The following is a 26,141-nucleotide window of genomic DNA, read 5'->3' as shown; positions in this document are numbered from 1 at the left end:
CTCTGTCTTCCCGTCACCATATCAACAGGCAGGCTGCACTGGTAGCCCAGGAGCATCCTGTGTGTTGGGCTACACAGGCTCCCATCCATGTATCTGATGGAGGTGGCCCACAAGATCAAATTAGACAAGAGTTTGTCAATCAAAAACTACAAAAAATGGTAGACAGCTTATTCCCAAAGATCAATTACCACCCATTGGCACTCTCCAAACCTCAGGGAGTGGACCTAGACCCACAGACCTATGATATTCTTTTAGCCACTTAAAAGGCACTTAATATCTCTAACCCTAACTTGGCTAAAGACTGCTGGCTATGCATGGCACTAGGCACCCCCATGCCAATAGCTATCCCCTCCAGTTCAACACCTATCTCCCTAGGAGGCCCCTTTACCTGTATGCCTGGTCAGCCATTTCCTGTCCAGCTGGTGGGGATGACTAATTTATCTGTCCCATGTATCCAGGGATCCCTTAGAAATGACTCATCCATCATTGATGTGGGCCCCGTCATGTTCCCCAATTGCTTTCAAACCGCCTATTACACTGATCCCTTATGCGCCCCCTTAGGACAAGTGTTTGTCTGTGGGGCCAATCTGGCTTACCCTTTTTTCCCTTTCAATTGGTCAGGAATATGTAAGCTAGCTGCCATTTTGCCCGATATTGATATAATTCCCAGACAAGAGCCTATACCCATACCAGAATTTACCTACATCTCTGGCTGCCAAAAACGAGTGGTGACTCTTGTCCTACTTCTGATAGGAATGGGTGTCACCGGGGCACTGGCTACTGGTATAGCTGGATTGGGTGTCACCCTAGATAAGTACACTGAGATCTCCAGCCAGCTGTCAGAAGATGTCCGGGCCTTGTCACCACCATACAAACCCTCCAAGATCAACTAGATTCATTGGCAGAGGTGGTCCTCCAAAACAGATGAGGGCTAGACCTCCTAACTGCAGAACAGGGGTAATTTGTCTTGCCTTACAGGAAAAATGTTGCTTCTATGTTAACCAATCTGGCATCGTACGTGGAAAACTTCAAGAAATTGAAGAGCGGCTCAAATTGAGAAAACAGCAGATGGCCTCTAACCCTTTCTCCACACTCTGGGGAGGGCTCTTACCCTACCTAGCACCCTCTCCTGGGACCCCCTAGCTGCCTTGTTGCTTCTTCTCTCTGTGGGTCTTTGTATTTTTCAGAGGATTATGACACTTGTTAATAACCGAATAGACACGTTTATGGCAAAGCCCATTCAGGTACACTATCACCAGCTGGAGGTGGTAGATCAACAAACCTACTGGGAAAGATTTCCCATGAGTGGCCCGTATGACGACGTGGCCTAACCACCCTGGGGCAGTGGACAGGCAGCCAGAGACGGGCAACTAGGACATACATGCTACACCACTGGCCGCCTAAGACAGGCACAGGACCAACTGCTGTCCTGCAAGCCCATGACGGGTAAGGCCTGGTTGGGTCCATGTAATGATATCCTTGACCTAAGACAGGCACTGTCCTCACAGAGCCTGCCATACTCCTGATTAAAAAATATAAAAAGTGAGGAGATGTAGGGGGCAGCTCGACCGCCCCGCTGCTGTCTCCCCGCCTCTCCCTTATATGGTACACCTACATCAACCATGATCCTCTCCTGCTCACGTCACATACACGGATGTGTGACCCATCAGAGATCACCCCGTAGCCTCTTCCTGTCCTGCCAGCCCGCCCTTGCAGTTATGTAAATTAGCCCACCTTGTGAGCCGCATGCACGTGGAATTTGAACTGACCTGTAAACCTCCGTCTTGCCGCTGTTGCTAAGTTATCTGTTGATGTCTCAACACCCAAATCCCTCCTCCTCAACACCCTATATATTTGTTACTCCTTCCTCAATAAACGAGACTTGATTGGACTTCCTCAACTTGTCTCCATCTCGTTTTGTCTCTTGCCCTGTCTTTGTTAATCCCCGTTCCTTCTCCAGGAAACTGCCCCGTGGATCCAGATTGCCCCTCGGGCTGGGTCACCTAAGTTCCAACATGGCATGGATCTCAGGAGACACTGGGTGGTTCTTGCCCTGGGGCAGCCACAGCTTGCCAGAGACACAGCCACTTACCAGGAGGTGAGCTGGTTACTTGGTTTCCCAGAGCCCTAAATTCCAACATGGCACAGTTCTTGGGAGACACTGAGTGATACTCGCCCTTGGGTAGCCACAGCTTGCATGAGCCATAGCCACGTAGCAGGGAGGCAAGTTGGTTGCTTGGCTTCCCGCACCCTAAGTTTGAATAAGGCATGGATCTTGGGAGACACTGGATGATTCTCACCCTGGGGCAGCCAAAGCTTGCCGGAGCCACAGTTGCTTAGCAGGTAGGCAAGCTAGTTGCTTGGTTTCCCAGTGCCCTAAGTTCCAACATGGTGCCTGAAAGGTTCTTGACTTAGTAGAAATTATGGTGGAGGTCTAATGTGGCGGAAGGCCAAAGAGGGAGCACCTACTACTTCTTGCTTCTTCCTCAGCCTTAATTGCAACTCCCCTTCCTGTTTGCATGTGAAGAAAATTCCTATCAGTTCTTTGATAGGAATGCCCACCCTAATCACCACCCCTGGTGGGAGGTTATATGTATATCCCATGCCCTATATTCCAGCCAGAGAGAGCCAGGCCGCCAGCAGTCATGGACTTCTCTCCACGTCCTTGGAATAAAGGTTGTGTTTACCTTATATTCTCTCTTTTATTCTGCTGAAAACTCAAAATGGTGCCGTAACTCTGCATGGCAGAGTGAGTGACTCCTGAGAATCCCTCCCAGTTTAAGCCCCTCTACCTAAGAACCACCTTTTTCTTCCTCTAGGACTGTTTACTTGGTGCCGTTAATCCGCATGCAACAGTGACCTTCCTCACTCCACACAGGTGAGTTACCGTCTGGGGTTTTCTGTTCCTTTCTGTTCCTTAGCAAGCTTGTAACTGAAAATCCATCCTGCCATCCTGAACAGGGAAAACCCATCCTGCCATCCTGAACAGGAATATCAGTTTTCATGTTCCTTAGGCCAGATGGCTTGAGGCAAAACTGCTATTTTTGTTCCCGGAGACCCCACCCTGCACTCTTCCAGTGACCAGTAGAGGAGGAGAATAGGTTTGGGGACTTTCTGTGTCACATTTTCAAAATAAGTGATGATCTCTTTTGTTAAGTGTGACCCAGTACAGTTTCCATGTCCTTTGGGGAAAGCTAAAGTGCTTACATCCTGAGGTGAAGTTGTTCTCTCAGCTCACTTATAATTCGGTCATGGGGACCACTTCCTGTCCTGAAAAACACACCTCAGGGTGTCTGGTTCATAACCTTGGTGCTCTTGGCCTCTAAAAGGCTATAAAAACCAAAAAACTGATCTTTTATTTATGCTTTTGTCACAGTGGTGGCAAGTTGACAGAAACCCTTCTTCCTCTTTAGGCCTTTTTCACTTTAAGGACATGTCTTTCTCTCACTCTGTCTTCTATGATGGCCCAAATACTTCTGACTCACCCTGCTCCACCAGGATCTCTCCCTACCTCCCCACGGAACCCCTTAGATGATGCATCTCCTGTCTTTATGGCTCCTCCCCTGTGTCTGTCATACTAAACCCAGCAGGCTTCTCAGCCAGAGGTTTCTTTGCCTCCTGCACCATTCTCTTCCCCTTCCTCACCCACAGCAGCCTCTAATCCTTTTCTTAGTGTCTCTCTCTAGTCTCTACTTCTCAATCCCCCCCCAGCCATCTGTTCTGTCTGAGGATTCTTTGTCCCTTTCCTCCATGTCATCATTTTCTCCACTGTTCTCATGTATTTCAGCCTTCTGGCAGGCCACATGGTTGTCTGCAGTCATCTTGCTGCAGCTCATATAGAGGACAGCCGCCATCTTGCAGCTCTCTGCCATGTAACAAGGTGCCGCCATCTTGCGATGGGTCTCAGGGTCAATGGCCACCCCCTTGTGGCCCCTCCTATGATCAGCAGCAGCTACCTAGCTGTGGGTCACATGATGATCAGCCGCTATCTTGTGCCCCCTCATTGTTTTACTGGCAGCAGCTAGGCTGCTATGGGTCACACAGTGACCTGTCAACAGCCTGCGTTTCCTTGTTACATGCTGATGAGTGGCCATTTTTATAGCCAGTCATTGGGTAATTGCCCACATATGCCTGCCAGACAGTTGGCCACTTGGTGGCCACAACCTTCTCAGCTTCTGTCTGTACCCCCACTTCAGGAACAGGCTGGCTCAATTCCTGAGGGATTAGGTGATAGTCACGTTCCTTTTTTCCTGTCTGTTCTATCTCAGATTAGCCACAAATTAGTTTCCTTTTCTGGTATTCTTATTTCAAAAGATCTCAATTAATTGATCTACAAAAAGGTTCATACTAGTCTATTTATTATAGTTCAAATTGGCCAAATATATTTGAATGCACTCTGATCTTATAAAATGATGGTCAGTCTATATATCTGTTGTCTGTCCATTGCTGCTCTGTAAACAGCTGGTTTTTTTTTTAATTTGAGCTCAATTTTTTTTCCTCTTTTACATTTTCAGATCACTTAATTATAGTTTATTTGATTATATTTTTAAAAAACATGCTTCCACCTAGTTTGCCAGCTGGTCTAAATGATGTTAAAATTCATTAAACAAAATCCCATGAGTTGAGGAGACATTGGACAGGATTTCAATTGATAAACAAGAAAGTGTCCACTTGGTAACTTTAACTAGCTCTTGTTCATTAATTGGAGACCCCAATAATCTCCATAGCCTTACGCTCCTGGAGATACCCCAACTAAAGTTCATATGACTAAAACAATTCATTGTTGCTAATCTGATGGTTTATTCATGCCTTCAGATATAAAATTGGAAGTGTCTGCCTTTTTTCTTGTATTCCAGTCAGGAGATTCAGGTCAGAACAATATGAGGTCACCAGTCAAATAATAATTTTTAAACAAAAATTTATGTAATGTATATGTTATACTTAGAGATGCTTAAATAATGAGCAGTCTAAACAATGTCACAAATTTCTTCAGTGCTCAAATGTTAAAACACCCATGGTTAATATAAAATAATAGTTCTATTTAATGTTCTATGTTAAGCTTACTGCCTCTACTACACTGTACTGTTATTAATCTTCTGGCTGTTCAACAACTAAAACTAAGAGATAATCATAAATTCCTTTTGGATTCCTCTTGCTGGGATTCACCAGATCTTTTCCAAAAACAGGTTATATGATACATATTGGAGCCATAATTAACTATACTCAACTGGTGTTAAATGATACTGCAGCTGATCTCTCTCCTAAATAAGATGGTAAAATTAATAAAACAGGCCATCCTCTGAAAATCAGATTGGCATGAGACATTCTAACAGTACAGGAGGTACTTATACAATTGTAAAACCTACAAGTGTGTATGAAAAATGAATGACATGTCAGTGTCTAAAATTCCCTGGACCTTATCCTTATCCACCTTATGGGAAGGCATTACTAATATTATACTCATAAATACCCTGTTGGTTCTATTATTTGACTCCTGCATACTTAATTGATTCTTTGCCTTTGTCTCTTTTAGACTTGAAGCTGTACACCTACCCAAGATAAAAACCAGGTATCTTGTGACTGTGGAGGAAACAGATACATTGCACTGTGGGCCAGATCCCAAGACAAAAAGCTAAACTTGGCCCTCAAACCCCACAGGGAGACCTTTTAAATATGCCTTTTTGTGTTTTCAACAACAGATAACAATCAAACAATAACAATCTGATCTTTTAGCAGTGACACCTAGAGCTCTGAGACAGGTAAACTGAGACAAGATGGAGCTGCCTGAGCCCCCTCCCAGACCATGCTTCAAGTGCAACAAAAAAAGACATTGGGCAAGAGAGTGCTCCAACCCTGGCATCCCTCTGGGACCTTTCTCCTATTGCAATCTCAAAGGCCATTGGAAGAGCAACTGCCCTAGCCTCCAGGGAGTGGGTAAGCCATCCTCTAACTCCTTGCCCTCACAGGAGATCTCATTACCACTGGATTCATCATTGACTGATCTACTTGGACTTACTGCTGAAGATTGATGGGGCTCGGGGTCCACAGTCCTCCATTAAGGTGTCCTCAGAGCCCCAAGTCCACTGGAGGTCTCAGGTAAGACATTCTCTATACTTGTGGACATAGAAGCCATGTGTAGTGTTCTTCCTGAGTTTTCAGGCCACTATATTGAGTCCTCAGTCTCTGTAGTGGGTGTTGACAGCCAACCTAAGTAGCCTTTACAGACAGGCCTACTCCATGCAGGTTACAGACTCTGTTACTCATAGCTTCCTAGCAATTTCAACATGTCCCATTCCCTCTTTTAAGTAGAGATCTTTAAAAGCTTAACTTCTCCTTTAACTTCTCCCTCCCCACAGCTCTCTGCCCTCCAGACACCCTCACAGTGTGCCACCACAAAGCCATCCCCTCGACTCCGTTCTTCTCTGGTTGATCCCATAGTTTGGGATACTTCCAACCCCACCTCGCTACCCATGCCATGCCTATTTTAATTCATCTCAGGGATTCTTCAATTTTTCCTTGCATTTCCCAATAACCTATAGCTCCCAAACATTTATGGGGACTTAAACATATAATCAGGCATCTTTTAGACAATGGTTTTCTTAAACCTACCCATTCACCCTAAAATACTCCCATTCTCCCAGTACTCAAGCCTGATGAGTCTTGTCGTCTAGTACAGGACCTTGGGGTAATCAATAATGCCATTACCCCAATCCACCCTGTGCTGTCAAACCTTTGTACCATGCTCTCTCATATCCCTCCCTCTACCACTCAGTTTACAGTAATAGATCTAAAAAATGCCTTTTTTTATTCCTTTCTGTATATGCAGACTGACACAGACACGCTGAGGTCTCAACAATTTACACTTGTCATCTCTATAGTAAAACCTCTCTTCAGGGACACATAGTACCCCCTTCCTTTCCTATTCATCAATTTTGTGGACACAATGCAAGTCAGGACTGACAGGTAGATTTTACACACATTCCCTGCCACAAACCTCTCAAATATCTTTTCACCTTTGTTTGTACCCTTTCAGGATGGATAAAAGCCTTTCCCACAACCAGGGAGACTGCTGATATACTTACTAAAGTCCTGTTACAGAAAATCATCCCAAGAGCTACAATCAAGGTGGATCAGCCCACACCTGGTTTTCCTCAGAACTTCAATGGACTGCCATCCTGGTTCCACATCACTCAAGCTAAGCAGTGCCATCCTAACCCTAACTCCCCTGACCCTACACATTCTGAGAGGTCGTCTCATCTTCTATCTCCCACCCATCTCTGTCTCAAGGCCTCAAGCCACAACTCTCAGGCTAAGTCATGTTTTGTTATCCAATTTGGTTCCTAATTCCTTATATTCTATATATGGAATGTTCTCTCTACCCTCAGCTGTTTAGTTAAACATGAGATCCCTGTGGGCTTAGGCTCTTAGCTCCCTTATAGTGAGTGACACAGCCATGACCCTCCCCTCCTCTATTCTGTAATTTCCCAAGTATGATTCAATCAGGCCTTGTATTTCTCATTCCTCTTATTCTTTCCAACTCAACTCCTAGACCAGAGACATGTCCTACCTATCAACACTTTTAACTTTTATCCTTTCAAATTAAAAAAAAATTACCTCTCATAACTTCACTCCTCCTAATGCCACACTTATTTTTCAGAATTTTACCTCACCATGGTCCTGATGGAATGGCATATTTAAATCAAAGACATGTTTCCTTCTGCCTTTCCTGGGTCCTTAAATATAATAGTGGCCTGCTTCCTCATAGCACCTTGTCTCTTTTTTTTTTTTTTTTCCAGTCTAACATGCAAGCATTCACCAGTGATAAAGTTGTCCTGGCTAAAACACCTGGTACCAGTTTCTACATGGGCATCAACCATCATCCCATCAACCTTCTTAAACCCCAATACAGTGCCCCCTTTCAGCAGGAAGTAGTAAGAGAGAGACTTCCTCTTTTCCCTAACAATAAAAAGACAGGAGTGAAAGGTTCTTGCCCTACAATAAATTACTGTATGGTTATGGAGGTGGTCTAATGTGGCAGAAGGCCAAAGTGGGAATGCCTACCACTTCCTGCTTCTTCCTCAGCCTTAATTGCAACTCCCCTTCCTGTTTGTGCATGAAGAAAATTCCAGTCAGCTCCTCATGCCTCATCAATGCCCGCCCTAAGTGCCACCCCTAGTCAGAGGTTATATGTATATCCCATGCCCCACATTACAGCCAGAGCAAGTCAGCCCAGCGGTCATGGACTTCTCTCCACATCCTTGGAATAAAGGCTATTTTTACTTTATATTCTCTCTTTTATCACACTGAAAACTCTGTCACTGTGGATCTTGGGAGACACTGGCTGAGTCTTGCCCTGGGGAGGCCACAGCTTGCCTGAGCCACAGTTGTTTGGCAGGGAGGCCAGCTAGTTGCTTGGTTTCCCAGAGCTCTAAGTTCCAACATGGCTCAGATCTCAGGAGAAGCTGGGTGGCTCTTGCCCTGTGGTGGCCACAGGTTGCCAGAGCCATAACCACTTAGCAGGGAGGTAAGCTGGTTACTTGGTTTTCTAGCCCCCTAAGTTCCAACATGGTGTGGTTCTTGAGAGACCTGTGGTAATTCTTGCCTTGGGTGGCCAGGACTTGCCAGAGCCACAGCTGCTTGGCAGGGAGGCAAGCTGTGTGCTTGGCTTCCCAGTGCCCTAAATTCCAACATGGGAGATGCTGGGTGATTTTCACGCTGGGGAGGCCACAGCTTGCATGAGCCACAGCCACTTAGCAGAGAGGCGAGTTGGTTGCTTGCTTTCCCAGCACCCTAAGTTCCAACATGGCGCAGATCTCAGATATGCTGGTGGTTCTCATCCTGGGACAGCCACACCTTCTTTATACCTTTTACTAAAGCAGTCAAGTTTGCACTGTGGAAAAACTAAAACATTATTATAGCTTGGGACAGAATTGAAAGTACATAAACTTTGGTGTCAATAGCCCTGTACTTGAATCTTGGTTGTACATTTTACTATTTCCGTCTGTCTTCAGTCTGTTTTCTACATCTCTCAGAAGCTCATTTTCCTTGTATATTAGATGGATATAGAATATACCTTGAGTAATTGTGGTGAAGATGAAATAAGATAAATATAAATGTGGGTGCTCAATAAATAGTAGGCATTGTTGTCTATGGGTACATCCCCAACAGAAGCAGTAATTATATAAGGATGAAAAGCTCTCAACTTTGAGCCAGCAAAAGGAAACTACAGCATGTATATTGTAAAGATCATTTATATTTAATGTAGAATGTATTGCTCATCCCTCATTAAGTGATTTGCCTTGCTAATTACCTGTCACTCTGTCTGTGATTAGAATTAGCTTGTTTTTCCTCGGCAGTCTCTGGTGGGGAAGACGGCAGCCAGAAGCATTCTGAGTAGTTCATGAATAATTGTGATCAGAGAGTTCAGCCACAGTGGAGTGACCCCCTCTTCTCTCCAAATTGATTATCTATAACAAAGAAATCCTTTGAAAGGTTTTTTCCTTTGGTATTCATGGATTACTTTTAGTGTTCCTCTTGCTTCTCATGTGTTTTGTTGCTTTTAGCAAGACACAAAATAAGATTTCTTCCCCTGACTACTCACAAACTGCAATGGCATCAATATGTCTCTTTAATATTAGGTAGCATACTGTATCTCTTCCATAGAAGACACTGGATGATTCAATATGCTTGGATTTCACTTTATTCCTTTTATAACATACAGGAGAAAAATGGAAGTGTGGCAGAGTGATTCATGGCTTGAGCCACGAGCCCTTTTGCTCTTTAGCAGCATGACCTTTGATCTCAGCTATGTGACTTTCATGTTTAGATCATGATCCTAACCAAACTAACCTGCCTCTGATGCTTTCAAAATTGAAAGGCACCTTGATTGTTTACATTTTAATTGGCAGACACTCTAGCCACATAATGCCCTTTAATCTTAATAGTCAACAAGCATACAAATAGAAACTGGAGCACTGCCTTGAAAAGCCATTGGTTGCATTGTGCCCTGGAAAACTGGGCTTATAAACACTAAAATGAATCTGAGACATCCCGTTATTCCTCCATTACTGGATTGTTGAGTAGGTGCACCCCAGAGAAATTAGTTCTAAGATTGCATTAACCCTTGAGCAAGTATTTTTAAAAAAAATGACAAGTTGTATCTGTCACATCATTTTAGCAGTAAAACAAATGCCTTGTGTGGATGTGAGTAGGAATCACCACTATCCTATGTGCTAACATAGCTTAAGGTAAAGGAAGCAGAGGGGAACTCATCCTGCCGTCTTTTCTGACAAGATTCAGATATCATTTTTCAAGTATCACCTTTAGCAAAGCCTGATGAAAAAAAAAACATAACAGCTCCATTTGCTGAGTCACTGGCTCAGTGATTTTTTAAATTTTGAAATATTATAAAAATGCTTAATCTATATTAAACATTTTGCTACATAGAACATCAATTTAAATTGAAAGTCTAAATTAATATTTAAATTCATAATTAATATTAATTTAATACATAATATACTATTAAAATTTATTTATTTAATAGGCATTAATTTATTGGATTACCAAAAGTTAACATTAGTTCAATATAAATTAGCTTAAAATCAATTTAAACCCACAATGTTTTAAATATTATTTAAAATATGTTGAAATAAATATTAAAAACATGTAGAATATTATTTTTAAAATTTTAATAGCTAAGGGTTTAGCTCAGCAGCATAAGTGCCTGCTTGGCAAACTTGAGGTCATGAGTTCACAGCACCAAAAAAATTTTTTAATAAAATACATTTAAATAAAAAATTAATATTGGGCAGCGAGGGGGTAAAAGTGCATACCTCTCCATGGACCAAATTTTGAAACAATAGAGAAATATAACAAAGGAGTAAGGCAGTTGGGAGTTCCAAATATCTGGTAGCAGACAGCGTAAGTTGGTGAAAAGTGGGCTTAATAGTAGTGAAGCCTGCTGAGGATGGAGCTCAGTGGGAGAACACTGGCTTGGCAGGTGGGAAGCCCTCGATTCAGTTCCCAGTGCCAAAACAGTTATGGACCTCCCCATTCCAGCCATGGCCCCATAAAGCTCCAGCAAGGAGGAACTGAACACAACTCAAGCTTTCTGAAAACAGTCTGAGTGGGAGGAGGGGGCAGCTTGCATCTGACAGCTCTTCTGTCCACAAGACCAACACAGGGACAGAGGTGTTTCACTAGTGGAGCATCCTCTGTTCTCCACTTAGTGGGAAGTTTCAGAACTGGAGAGAAACTCACCCCTACCCACAACAGTAGTAAGCTCCTTTAAAGGTCACATTAATGGCAGTTAATTAATCGTCTTTTAAACTTCTTTCTTCAACTAAAAATATACAGACAGTATTGAAACAGAGAGTTTATATGATGTGGGAAGAGAGAATGACTGTATTTGGGCTACTCTGGAGCATCCTTTAGGATATTGTTTAGGATATCTTGCAAGATCCTTTAGGATAGTGTTTTACATAATGCTCCTGAAGTAGAATAGTTATTCTTGCTTACAGGTAGGGAAAAATACTGAAGAACTAATGTTCTTATGAAGAATTTTAAGACTGAGAAAATATACTTGAGGAACTGTGCTCTTAACCCTAAGTACTGTCACACATTGATGCCTTGACAACACAAGTAAGGGGCAACACATACCCAAACCTAAAAAAGCCTCATGGACTATTCAACAGTAATATGCTTATCTGAGTCATCTAGATATGCTAATATAAGCTTTAAAAAGCTTTCACCAAATTGAAAATGCAAAGTTAAGAAAAAACTTTGGTCTCCTAAAAATACAAACGCAGAAACTCAGGTTGCGAAGCACAGTAGTTATACATATTAGAGGGAGGAGCCGAAGCCATCAGAATGTAGGTGATGAAATACACAAGGCTCCACATCAAATGTTGGCACTGCTATGAACAACAGTCTTTTTTTCTTTCACTGTGACTTGGAATTAAAACTTTGATTCTTGTCTTAGGTTCCAGTCTCAGAAGTAGTTTCCACTGCAGACGTTATTTGAGGACAGTCTTATGCTTTTTAGCAGTGATCTGTGACCAGGCTCTATCTTCTCCACAAACACTACAGTGGACTTAATTTATACATGTATTAAACGAAGAGGCATTCTCTCAAATGAGTTTAAATACAGTTTATTTTTAGACAACCTACACGACATGTGTTTTTCCCTAAAAAATAATGCCTCCATTCCAAATAAATCACGGTCAAAATAAATGAAGCACTCAAGGTATCATTCCCATTTGTTTAAAAGCCTGTGTTGTGTGCATGACAGGCAGCAGCCAGTTATGACAAGTGATAGATCCAAGGTAACCACCAAATCCATTACTGTAGAAACAAGAAAAATTACATTAACATTTCGTGCAATTAAGAGCACTTCTATACTATACAGGTGTACTCCCCAGTTCAATCTGGGATGCCATAAAGACAGACAGAAAGCACAGGGATTTTTCCTTTAGCATCCTAGTGCAAACCAAAAGAACAACAAATTTTTCAAGGTCTGTCAGTGGATGCAGTATGTAAACAAGTTCAGAGTACAGAAATAGGATTTTTAGTGTGCAGTGTGACTGATACGCATACCATGTTAATTCCTATATACTTCTGAACCTGTAAGTTGGAACATAAAGAGAAGGAAGAAAATGGGCACTCAGTATTTTGAAGTAGATTTTTGTGCATACGAAAATGCAAGAGGAGGTTCAGGGTTCCAAGTCAGCCTGGGCCAACCCTGAATCCCAGGTCCTGAGTATCAGGGGTGTCAGACATGTTCCAGTACATTCATATACACACTGTGGGTGGCAACTATTGACCATCCCACATTTTTTTGTACTCCAGTAGCCTTCAGGTCTCCTTCCCTAGGTCTCGGAGTGTATGTAGAAATTAATTTTTGTTTGCAGATGCTGTCAAGCTTTCCGGTGTGGAGATGGTCCTTGGAAATGATGAGCTGTACAGGCAGGAACCTTGAGGCCTTTTTCACTTACTGCAGGAGAAGAAGCGAAAGGCCAAAAAGAAGGTGCTGGTTCCCCAGTGTTTCCCCACAGCACAGCAATGGTGGGAGTTGGGTAGCAAGCAACACAGATACAAGAATCGCATAACTGCAGACCAGTGGGAATAAAAAGATTTTTGTAGAGCCAGTAGGGCCAGGAGAAAGGAGAGGGAAAAGCACTGGTTCAGGGCCTCAGCTAAAGCCTCCGGAGAAGCTGTGGTCTGAGAATACAGACAGAATGGAGGCCTCCCACTGAGTAGCCCAGAGTGTAAAGGAAGACATGCAGAGTTATCCTGGAGGGGCAAGGGCTGTGTTAGCCCTCGGCTTTATCCACCTGACCCCAGCCATTGCAGTGCACTGGCTAAGGGAGAATCCTAGATGGGGGAGGCACTTTCCCCTGAGGCCTGCTGGGCAAAGCCATGGGCACAGCTCATGGCCTAAAGTCAGGCCCGGAAGGTCACACACATTCTAGCCTGTAGCAGGACTCCTCAGTCACTGTTACTCTTTCTGTTTCTCTCTCTCTCCCCCTCGCATATATGATCTCACCACATCCTCACCACAAGTCTATAAAGTGGACATTATTTCCAGTTTCACAGCTGAAGAAATAGAGACTCAGAATAAATAACCTCCCCAATGTCACACAGCTAATAAGTGAGAAGACCAGGATTTGAATTCTGGCTAGTTATAGTGGCTCATGCCTATAATCCTAGATCTCAAGAGGGTAAGGTAGGAGGATTGCCAAAGTTCTAGCTCCCCCGGGTCACACAGTGAGTTCAAGGCCAGCCAGAATGTGCAGGGAGATCTTATCTGAAAAACAACAGCAATAAAGACAGGGAAGGAAGAGGAGGAGGAGGACAACGGTGACGAGGATGAGGATGAGGGAGATGAGGAAAGAAAGAGAGAGGAAAAAAGAAAAAAAGGATTTGAATTCTGATGTATTTGAAAAGTAGGCCCATGCTCTTTCCTCTGGTACATATTGCCTGATGTGAATTTCTGGGAGAAAGAATGAAAAAGTATTGTCTCTATTATCAAAAAGATTATACTCATCTTGATGAAATGAGTCATATAAATAAGTTCCAAGGGAAAGATGTGAGATTTGCATACGAACATATTCATCAATTGTCTGGGCCACGTACTTCATTTGGCTGCTTATCCTTATGCTCCCGTAAAACATGGCTTGTCCTGCAGGGCAGAAATGGGTCAAAGCAGCTCAGAGCCATATCTGGCAATGCTCATTTGCTTTCCGGCATTCAGAGCTGCTTTCTAGATACCATGGCAGAGCTAGTAATTGTAGCAGAGTCTTTGGCCTATAAAGTTGAAGATATTTACTATCTGGCCCTTTATAGACAGTTTGCCAGTCTGCTTTAGAACATAAAAAGAACAAATAACAGAAATGAACATACGATAACTGAATATATAGCAGAACAAACCATCTGCTATAACAAATATGTCTACTTTAGCTCTTTACAGGAAGAAGTAAAAGATTGGTTCTTAACACTGTTTTTTTGGTCTTTCTCCTTTTTTATCAGTATGGACGATTGAACTCAGGACTGCCTGCTTGCAAGGCAGGCGCTTATGCTGCTGAGTTAAATCCCCAGCCCCAAAAGATTGGTTCTTACAAAAGAAATTTTATTTCTTCTGTTAATTAAATTATAAATAAACATATTTTAAGACCCTGACAAAATATGTCAGTTCTGGATTGGTTTAATGATTGATTTATTATTTTTTTTGAAGTGGTACCTTTTGTTGAAGTGTTAAAATTAAAAAAGAAAGCAAAAACATAACAATAAATTTCACTCAAAATATGTCCAATTTTGATGAATTTTTCATGTAAATGTAAAATGAAGAAGGATATTAATCCTGACAGCTGGAGTTCATACCTCTTTGTTTTACATATGAGAAAATATTTTAAGTATAGTTTGTCTTCTCTTGGCACTTTACAAAACAGCGTCCTTAATTACTTAAAAGCTTTGCATTCTTTAGGCTGGAGACTGATTTCCAAAATCTGTGTCATGATTAGCTGGACTGGAAAAACAGGAAGAGGCAGCAGTGTGACATGAGGAAGTGACTTTGAGAGCCTAGAGTTTCAGTCTTGGTGGAGCAGCTGACTGCCCACTAAGATGTGGACCCTTACTCTGTCTGAACACTACAGCTTTATGTGTTTCAGGGGAGAGTCTCCAAACTTAATTCCTCCCTAGCCCCTGTCTATACCTCCCTTTATCCTCGGGACCCGTAACAACAGACTCAACACATTGAGTTATTCACATCAGTGTGTGTTTAGAGGCTGCTGTTAATGACAGCAAGCAGCATCTTCCTAACTATACAATGAAGTATGCTGTGTGTATGTGTGTGTGTTAGCTTTCCATCACTGGGACAAAATACCTGAGAAAAATTAATGTAAAAGAGGAAAGGCTTATTTTGGCTCAAAATTTTAGATGTATTAGTCTGTAGTTCCTTGGTTCTGTGTCTTTGGGCCTATTTCTGGGCCTGTATACCATGGTAGGAGTTCATGGCAGAGGAGATGTGCTTACCTCATGGCAGTTGGGAAGGAAGGATAAGGCAAGGTCCCAATGTCCCCTTCAAAGTCATGTCCCCTTCAAAGTCATGTCTCCTTGAAAGTCATGTCCCCAAAGGCCTAACTTCCTTCCGTGAGGCCTTGAGTCTTAACGGTTCCACGCTTTCCCAATTGTACCATAGGCTGAGGACCAAGACTTTAACACATGGCTCTGTGGGAGATGTTTAAGATCCAGGGTACAGCAGATTGGTTGGTCAAGATGAACTAGGAAGGGTGAAGGCGATGGTGTGTTGAGTACCAGAATTTCTACCACGTGAGAGCCTGTTGTTCCCTGAAGGGCTGACTGGGGAAAAGAGATGGAAAGGGGCCCTGCCATCTGATCCACGGAAGTTCCAGACTCTCCTTTGCCAGAAGTATCCATTGTACCCTGAGGACCAACCACAGCCTGGCTTGCCTTCCCAGTTCCCTCAGTATATCATTAGTAATGGCAAATCTTCAGGCTAGGACCAGTCAACCCGAAACCCATTGCCTGGTTAGTACATCCTCTGGGGAGAGTCTGGAAACTTGGTTCCCCGGAGTCTAGGAGACTACTCTCTACAACCGCTGAGATTATTGTGTTTTCAAGTCAAAGCCTGCACATTTTCTCTCATAAGAGAAATCTAGAAAAAATAAATAAAAATAAAAAAATTTTAAAGAGAGATCACATGAAAGTAGGAAGGAGGCCATTAGAGGAAGGGCATGGGTTAGGTGGGAGAAGGGAGGGATGATCAAAGAATGTTGTGTGCCTACACAACATACCAAAGTGAAACCCACTTCTTGTATAGCTAATATACACTCTTAAAAATGCTGGGTAGCCACAGCATTTCTCTGTAATAACATCCTGGTCATCCCCAGATCATTAAGATAATCAGAGAATTCCTGATTGGGAGACTGAGTTTCTTCCTAGAGATAAGAGTAAAGAAACTCTGCACTTCATAGATGGCATTCAAAGTGGTGTTAGCCAGGGTGAAATCAATCAGTACCATCCACCCAGTGATCATATTTTTAAAGTCAAACACTAAATAAATGTTAGCTGTCATTATCCTTTATTGAATAATTCCACACAGATTGGTTGTGTTATGGTTTATATCTAGATGTTACCCCAAGCCTTTTGGGAGGTGATTGAATCATGGGGGCTCTATTTTCATCAGTGACTTAGTCCACTTAGTACATTTCTAATATTTGGGGGGGGGGGATTGAACTCAGGACCACGTGCTTGACTTAGTCCACTTAGTACATTTCTAATATTTTTTTGGGGGGGGGGATCGAACTCAGGACCACGTGCTTACTGGGTAAGCACTGTGCCTCTGAGATATACCTCTGCCCAGTTCACTGATGCGCTTAAAGCTAAATTTTGCTGACTCGAGATGACCCTGGTAGGAAGAATACGTCACTGGGGTGTTGAACTGGAAGTCGTGTATCTCCCTCCCTGGCTCCTCCCTTCACTCTGCTTCCTGGGGACCATGATATGAGAGGCTCCTCTGAGCTATGCCCCTCTGCCATGCTCTTTCTTCTTTGGACGTGTTGACCATGGAATGAAACATGAGCCAAAACACACCTCTCCTCCTAAGTCATGAGTGTCAGGTGTTTCGTCTCCACAAGAAGGAGAGCAACTAAGACAGGCTGTATAGTCTTTCTTAGGTTACTCTAATATTTTGGATTCTTGGAGGTATTAATCTTCCTGTTGTCTTTCCCAAGGTGGATTGCTTCTTTGTATGATTTAAGATTTTTTCATATTTGGTTCATTTTAAAGACATTTTTTTTTTCATATGGGTTCAGTGGGTAATGTAGAGTTTTATTGTAATGGGTGTGCTTGAATTGTCACTGGTTTGGGAGAACTGTTTGAGTTTAGACTGTCATGTGTGGCCCATGTTGGTCTTCAACTCTTGGGTTCATGTGATCCTCCTGCCTTAGCCTGCCAAGTGGCTGGGTTGACGATAACTTTCTATATTAATGTCTCCATTGTGAAATCTAGGCTTGACAGTAGTGAAAACCTGCAATGTGGCTTTTTTTGTTTTTGTACTGAGAATTGATCTCCAAACTTCACACTTGCTGGGTAGATGCTACACCACTGAGCTAAATCCCTAGCACTAAGCCTGCAATGTTTTATGGGACTCTTTTTGAACTATTTTTGTACTTTTATACTTATATTTTACACTGAGTTTTAAGTATATATTAATAGTAGAAAGGCTAATTCTATTCAAGGATTAGGAATCCTTTATGTATGGTTAATATTTTAGCTTGTAGTCAGTCAGTCATGATTTGGCCTTTCCTTACAATACAAACAAACACAATCCAACAAACTCCTAAATCTTAAAGAAAAATTCTTAATTTTATTTATCCTGAGAATAGGAATAAATTGGCCAAAGAGCCATCACTAAAAAATAAAACCAAAACAACTGATTGCTATAGTTTGAATATAAGAAAGAAGCTTTCCTGCATGTGGCATTTAGTTAAGCTTCATATTCATAAATAGGGGAAAATTTTCAATTTTATATATACTTGGAGCTTTGATGCAATGAGAATAATATAAAATTGTAGGTTTGCTGAAAATACCTACAATTTTTTCTTTTTTGTGTTAATAATCAGATGGGTGTTTTAAAATATTTTCACTTACCCACACAGTTTCCATACTTTTCCAAAGGGTTCATGGACCTCAAAGAGGTGATGTTAAGACCCTTTAAATCATGTGGTATTTGGGCTACAGTTAACTTTAATTGGAGCACACTTGTAAGATATCTGAAGGGTTTCAATTAGTAGAACCTCTTCTCTCCACCCAGTCTCTCAATAATTTGATAAATGTGTTTTTTAAAAACATGTAACATCTTTTTTTAAAAAAAATACCCTGCTTACCTGCTTATGACAAAATAGAGGCAAGATGTTGGACTGGAGTTGATGGGAAGTCTAATAGTTGTCCCAAACAAATCTAGACAATGGGGACCAGGCTGGCTTCTCAGCCAGAGTAAATACTAAGGGAAGGAAGAGAAGAAGGGAAGAAACGCTCAAAGGTAAGCTCCCTCTGAGAGAAAGGGAGTGAAGCTAAAATATAGATAGTTATGCTTACTTTGCAAACGTACCAACCAGTTAAGTCCCTCCAGCTCCCCGGGACAGAGTAAGTGGTGGAGAGAAGCTTGGGGAAAATCCCTCCCCATGGAAACCAGGAGAGCATGAGCGATTTCCCCCCAACGGCGCTGACTGTAGATGACAGGTGCTTAAGCGTATGTAAGAGGGACTAGACAGTTTAAATACGTGCGATGAAGACTCCTCAACCTCAGTAATTTAGCCCCAGGTTGCCTGGCTGGAATGGGGTGTTCGCAGCACTTCTTGCAAGAGGCGTTTATGCAGGCTGATTATCAGGGCTCTTCCCTGAAATCACTTTGTCTCCTTGGCAACGCAGCTCCACCTCCGCATCCAGAAGAGGCGAGTTTCCCAAGTCCATTGTCCTTGTGAGGAGACATTATACACACTACCTTGACACAATACTTTACATTCCCACAGGGTTACACTTTCACTGCATTTGCAGTAGGATTGAAAGAGCTCGAGCAAGTCAAAAAAAGGTCACATCTGCCCATCGTGAGACATAATCCTTCTAGTTGACACTAATTGGGGTGAATCTGGTGCTTTTGCTAATTTGATACTTTAGAAAATGTATTGTTTACTTTTCTGAAATCTTAAAATTTTTTCCGCCTTATGATGTTTGGTTCATCCTCCTTCACTTCAGGAACACCGAACCACTTTTCTTTGTCCTTGTACTTTAGGTCATCCTGAAACTTGCCTCGTTTTTTTTCATACTCTTAGAATTTTTCCCCCTCATTCTTCTAGTTTCATAACTAGTCTCATTATTCTGCTGAAAGCCTGAAGAAGAGATCACGCGTCTCGGAAGAACGTTTTAAGCCCTGGCTTCTCCCAGATGCCCCTTCCTGTAAGTGCTGTGGGTCTCAAGTCTGTGGCTCTCCTTCACTTGAGCTGGGGTTGTGTTTCTGGGGCAGAAACAGCTCAGATGCTTCTGTGAGGATTCGGTGGTTATAAGCAGGGACCACAGAGCAGCTTGGATCCTCTGTCAGGACCTGTTTCATTCAACTCAATAATAAACACTGAGTTGCTGATATTAATATTTTTTTCAGATATGAAATATTTGAGTTCCCCAGATCTAAGGGGATATGCAAGAGTAGTCAATTAAAGTATTAAGTTATTAGGCTTATGAAGATATTTGATTTATAATTTAAAATAAACTAAAAATAAAATCTTTAGAACCCAGAGGGTTTCAATGGTAAATTTTACAAAAACACTTAAAGAAGAAATAACAAAAATTTTACATGACTTGTTTCTTTTGAAAAGAGAAAGGGAAGGAACACATATGTCCTTTTATGAGGCAGTACTAAGGTGATGCCCAAACCAGACCAATGTGGCTAATGACTTTAAACACAAAAACCTTCTAGAAAATATCAGCAAAAAAAAAAAAAAAAAAAAAAAAAATCTAGCAATGTATAAGAAGAATTTCTGGGTGTGATGGCATAGGCATGTAATTCCAGCACTCGGAAGGCTGAAGAAAGAGGTTTCTCATGAGTTTGAGGACAGCCAAGGCTACATAGTGAGTTCCAGGCCGGCCTGAACCACACAGTGAGACCCTGTTTCAAAAACAAATAAATAAACAAATATAATCCAATATAAACAAGAAAAATTACATGATCATATCAGTTGATACCAAAAAGGCATTTGACAAAATCCAATTCTCACTGGTGAAAAAAAAAACTAAAAAAAGAAAATAAAAAACAAAAAACTCCTGTGGTTCATGTAAGTCCAGCGGAGGTATGGAACTCTCTTCCCCTGGGGGCCAGGCTCTGGCTGCCTGGTGGTCCAGTAGGGAGGCAGGGAACCCGGCCCTAGGCCAGTGAACTGTTTTCTTTGCCTGGAGCCCAGGATCCAGCTTCCTGTGGGTCGAGTAAGTCCAGTGGAGGTGTGGAACTCTCTTCTTCGCCTGGGGACCAGCTTTGGGTTCCTGTCAGTGGAGTAAGTCCAGCAGAAGCAGGGAGCCCCGCCCCAGCCTGGGGAACTGTTTTCTTCCCTGGGGCCTAGGCTTCCCGTCGAAATCAGTGAGTAAGGAGGGAGCAGGGACTTCTGTCACAGCCTGGCTGACCTCTCTACCTCACATGGAACAAAACTTGAAGTGCAAAAATACAGGAAAATGACAAAGTGAAAGACCAAAATGCAGTCTCAAACATCCAGCCCATCCCAAGAAAGCCCAGGAGCCATGTGCATAGAAGAAAATAAATGCCACATTCCTGAAATAGCTGAAATAATAGTAACTGAAATAAAGAAGCAATTCTGGGTAGCGTTAAAGGAAATCAAACTAGAAATAATCTCTCAGGTAAAAGAAGAAATGATAAAAGAAATGAAGGAGATGCTAAAGAAGACACAGTTAAAAAATTTGAGGAGATAAACAAAAAGATAGAATCCCTGGATGAACAATGTAAGAAACAAACAGAATATATAAAGCAGATGCAAAGAGATATACAGGAAATCAAAAACTCCATCAAAAGTTGTAAAAACCACTTCAATGAATGTGAAGATAGAATTTCAGACCTTGAAGACAAGATTGTAGCCAGTAAACAGGAAAGGAAAGATCTTTTAAAAATAACAAGAAATCAAGAAATAACAATTCAACACCTGTAAGATGACTCAAAAAGGAACAACATAAGGTTAATAGGGATAAATGAAAAAGAAGGGAACAACATAAAAGATGTCAAGAGGATATTTAGAGAAGCAATAGCTGAAAATTTCCCAAACATGAGACTGGAAACCGGTATCAAGATCAGTGAAGCATATAGAACTCCAAATAGCCATAACCAAAATAAAACTACACCCAGACACATAGAAATGGCCATCCCAGAAATCAAACAAAAGAATAGAATATTAAAAGCTGTAAGAGAGAAAAGACAGATCACCTATAAAGGAAAACCTATCAGAATCACAGCAGACTTCTCAGCACAAACAATAAAGTCAAGAAGAGCATGGAGCAAAGTATTTCAGATCCTAAAGGAAAATGATTTTCAATGTAGGCTGATGTATCCTGCAAAACTATCCTTCAAAATGGATGGAGAAATAAGATACTTCCATGACAAAGAACAGCTGAAAAACTACATGATCACCAAGCCAATCCAGCAAAGAATACTGAAAGACAGCCTAAATGCATCTAGGAAAAAACCACTAAGCAAAGTAGACAATTAAACAGAACTGAAAGACAAAGATGCAACAGCAGAGAGATAATGTGTCAACAATAAACCAATGTATAACAGTTATAACCACTAATGTAAATGGTCTCAATGCACCAATTAAAAGAAACAGACTGGCAGAACGGATCAAGAAACAAGATCCAATCATATGTTGTCTACAAGAAACCCATCTAACCCAAAAGGATACCCACAGACTGAAAATCAAAGGATGGAAAACAATACTTCATGCAACAGGAACCCAAAAAACAAGTGGGGGTAGCTATTCTGTTTGCAGACAATGTGAACTTCAAGCCAATAATGATCAGAAGGGATAAAGAAGGTCACTACATACTGGTTAGGGGAAAACTCCAAGAGGAAGAGATAACTATCTTAAATATATATGCACCAAATTCCAGAGCACCCAGTTATATAAAACAAGTACTAACAGAAATGAAAAACCAAATTAGCAGTAACACAATTCTAACAGGAGATCTTAACACACCATTGACACCAATGGACAGATCAACCAGACAGAAAATCAGCAAAGAAATAAAAGAACTGAATCGCACCTGTGAACAAATGGACTTAATAAACATATACAGAGTATTCCACCCAACAACAACAGAATACACATTCTTCTCAGCAGTACATGGGTGATTTTCTAAAATAGACCATATATTAATTCACAAAACATATCTAAATAAATGCAAAAGGGTTGAAATCATCCCTTGCATGCTATCGGACCATAGCACTATGAAATTAGAAATTAATGATAAAAGATACTACAAAATCCCGACAAACACATGGAAACTGAATGACACACTCTTGAGTAATCAGTGGGTCACAGAGGAAATCAAAGAAGAAATTAAACACTACCTACAAGAAAATGAAAACACAAATACAACTTACCAGAATCTGTGGGATACAATGAAAGCTGTCCTCAGAGGAAAATTTATAGCACTGAGTTCACACATCAGGAAAACAGAATAAATACAAATAAATAACCTGATGTTATACCTCAAACATCTAGAAAAAGAACAAGTCAAGCCCAAATCCAAAAGAAGAGAAGAAATTATAAAAATCAGAGCAGAAATCAATGCAATAGAGACTAAAAAAACAATCCAAAAAATCAATGAATCAAAGAGTTGGTTCTTTGAAAGAATAAATAAAATTGATAAGCCCCTAGTCAACCTTATTTAAAAAAGGGAATAAAAAGCGCAAATTCATGCAATAAGGAATGAAAGAGGAGAAATCACTACAGACCCTATAGAAATACAGAAAATCATCAGCACCTATTTTGAAAACCTCTACTCTCAAAGGTTTGATAACACAGAGGAAATGGACAGATTCGTAGAAGCATACAAAGTACCAAAGCTAGATCAAGAGGATGTAGAACTGCTGAGTAACCCAATTTCTATTAATGAAATCGAAAATGTAATTAAATCCTTACCTACAAAGAAGAGCCCAGGCCCAGAGGGATTCACTGTAGAATTCTACAAGAAATACAAAGAAGACCTAATGCCAACACTCCTCAAACTCTTCAATGAAATTGAAAGGGAAGCAATCCTTCCTAAGTCATTCCTGGAAGCAAATATTACTCTAGTACCAAAACCTGAGAAAGACCCAACTAAAAAAGAGAACTACAGACCAGTCTCCCTTATGAACACAGATGCAAAAATCCTCAATAAAATATTGGCAAATAGGATGCAGCAAATCATCAAGAAGATCATACACCATGACCAAGTGGGATTCATCCCAGGCATGCAGGGATGGTTCAATATACGTAAATCAATAAATGTAATACACCATATCAATAGAGCCAAAAGTAAGAACCACATGATCATTTCTATAGATGCAGAAAAAGCTTTTGATAAGGTCTAACATTCATTCATGATAAGAACCCTGCAGAAAATTGGAATAGATGGTCTTTACCTCAATATAATAAAGGCCATCTATGACAAACCAACAGCAAATATCACACTAAATGGCCAAAAATTGAAGGCCTTTACTTTAAAATCAGGCACAAGACATAGATGTCCCTTATCACCACTCCTATTTAATATAGTACTGGAAATACTAGCCAGAGCAATTAGACAAGAGAGAGAAATAAAAGGCATAAAGATAGGAAAAGAAGAAGTTAAGCTACCATTATTTGCAGATGACAATGTACTCTATATAGAAGATCCCCAAAACTCCATTGAAAGACTACTAGATATAATAAATAAATTTAGTAATGTAGCTGGCTATAAAATCAATATTCAAAAATCAATAGCATTCCTGTACACTAATAAAGTCACAGAAAGAAAAATAAGAGAAGCCACACCCTTCACACTAGCAACACATAAAATGAAATATCCAGGAACTACTTTCATGAAAGAAGTGAAAGACCTGTACAGGGAAAATTATATTACACTGAAAAATGAAATTGAAGATGATCTCAGAAAATGGAAAAACAACCTTGCTCATGGATAGGAAGAATAAATATTGTGAAAATGGTCATTCTCCCAAAACTGTTATACAGACTCAATGCAATCCTGATAAAATACCATCAACATACCTCATAGAACTTGAGAAATCACTCCTAAAATTCATCTGGAATGAGAAGAGACCTAGAATAGCAAGGATAGTTCTAAGCAGCAAAGGCAAGGCAGGAGGTATCAAAATCCCTGACTTGAAATTATACTACAAAGCAACCGTAGTAAAATCAACATGGTACTGGAACCAAAACAGAGCTGAAGATCAGTTGAGTCGATTAGAAGATATAACCACAACTGCAAACACACTTAACCACCTTATCCTCAATAAAGGGGCCAAATATTCACTGGGAGAATGACAGTCTCTTTAATAAATGGTGCTGGAAAAACTGGCTCTCCATATGTCGAAAACTAAAACTAGACCCATGCCTATCACCATGTACTAAAATAAAATCTAAATGGATCAAAGATCTAAATATTAAAACAGAAACACAAAATCTATTGGAAGACAAATTGGGTAAAAACCTTGAAGATATAGGAGTAGGTAGAGAATTAATGAACAGGACTCAAATCGCATGGGAAATACTTCCCAGAATAAATAACTAGGATCACCTCTTATTAAAAAGTTTCTGCAAGTCAAAAGAAGTCTCCAGCATGGTGAGAAGAAAACCCACAAACTGGGAAAAAATCTTAGTGAATTGTCCCTCAGACAAAGGACTTCTGTCTAAAAAATACAAAGAATTAAAAAAAATCAGACCCCCAAAATTCAAAGACCCAATCCAAAAATGGGCATCTGAGATGAATAAACAATTCTCAGATGAAGAAATACAAATGGCAAGTAAATATATGAAAAAATGTTCATCATCATTGGTCATTAGAGAAATGCAAATCAAAACCACACTGAGATTTCATCTCACTCCTGAAAGAATGGTCAAGATCAAGAAAACCAACAACAACAAATGCTAGAGACGCTGTGGAGAAAAAGGAACTCTCTTGCACTGTTGGTGGGAGTGTAGACTAGGGCAACCATTGTGGAGGTCAATCTGGAGATTTCTCAGAAAACTAGGATTGGAAGCCCCATATGACCCAGCTATACCACTTCTAGGTATATTCCCAGAAGAACTGAAAGCATCATACCACAGTGATATATGTGCACCCATGTTTATAGCAGCACAATTTGTTATAGCCAGATCTTGGAAACAACCTAAGTGTCCATCGACTGAAGAATGGATAAAAAAGTTGTGGTATTTTTATACAATGGAGTACTACTCAGCTATAAAGAATGACTGCATTGAGACATTTATAAATAAATGGACGCAGCTTGTGACCATACTCATAAGTGAAATAAATCAAACTCACATGTATAAATACTGAATAGTTTCCCTAGTGTAAGAAATGATAAGAATACATAGAAGTATGTGGTAATCATGATTCCCAATCATATTGGTTTGAAGCCATATAATGTTTTCACTCATTAACCGCAAAGGTTTTAACCTGGGTTGTTCGATTTTAGTATTATGATAGCACGAATAGCTATTTTGAAGAAAGCAACACAACATAAAACTAATGCTGATTTAATATCGTCTTGTTTTGAAGTCCCATTAAGCTGTAGTACATCTGTTTTCACTGGTTTTAGCATGCTGTATCTTACTATATTTCACTTATATGCTATAGTATAAACAAAATTCTTTATAGGCAAAGAGATAATGTAGAAATCATTGTTTGTTCTCTATTAGCAGGTTCTAAATACCCTGTAATTCTTGCATTCTCTTGAAAGGCTTCACACTGTCTAGATATGCTTGATATTATAGCATGCGAAGTTACACTCAAATAATTTAAGGAAAGAGGCACTATGGCGACTACTATTATGTTAGATTATCTGGTGATGAAACACAATGATACTT

General features: G+C 40.8%; 1 non-coding gene across 1 annotated transcript; it reads right to left on the bottom strand.

Annotated features, from left to right (window-relative positions):
* Positions 1 to 12,404: 12,404 nt before the first annotated feature.
* LOC111756622 (small nucleolar RNA SNORA31) lies at positions 12,405 to 12,530 on the bottom strand. The gene has a single exon (XR_002791053.1). It is a non-coding gene; the product is annotated as a small nucleolar RNA SNORA31 (small nucleolar RNA).
* Positions 12,531 to 26,141: the final 13,611 nt, after the last annotated feature.

Source organism: Cavia porcellus, unplaced genomic scaffold (genome assembly GCF_034190915.1).
Source record: "Cavia porcellus strain 051 isolate PalLab524CR breed Dunkin Hartley unplaced genomic scaffold, mCavPor4.1 scaffold_24, whole genome shotgun sequence".
NCBI lineage: Eukaryota > Metazoa > Chordata > Mammalia > Rodentia > Caviidae > Cavia > Cavia porcellus.
The sequence above is the reverse complement of the archived record's forward strand: the minus strand, read 5'-3'. Positions and strand labels throughout refer to the sequence as shown.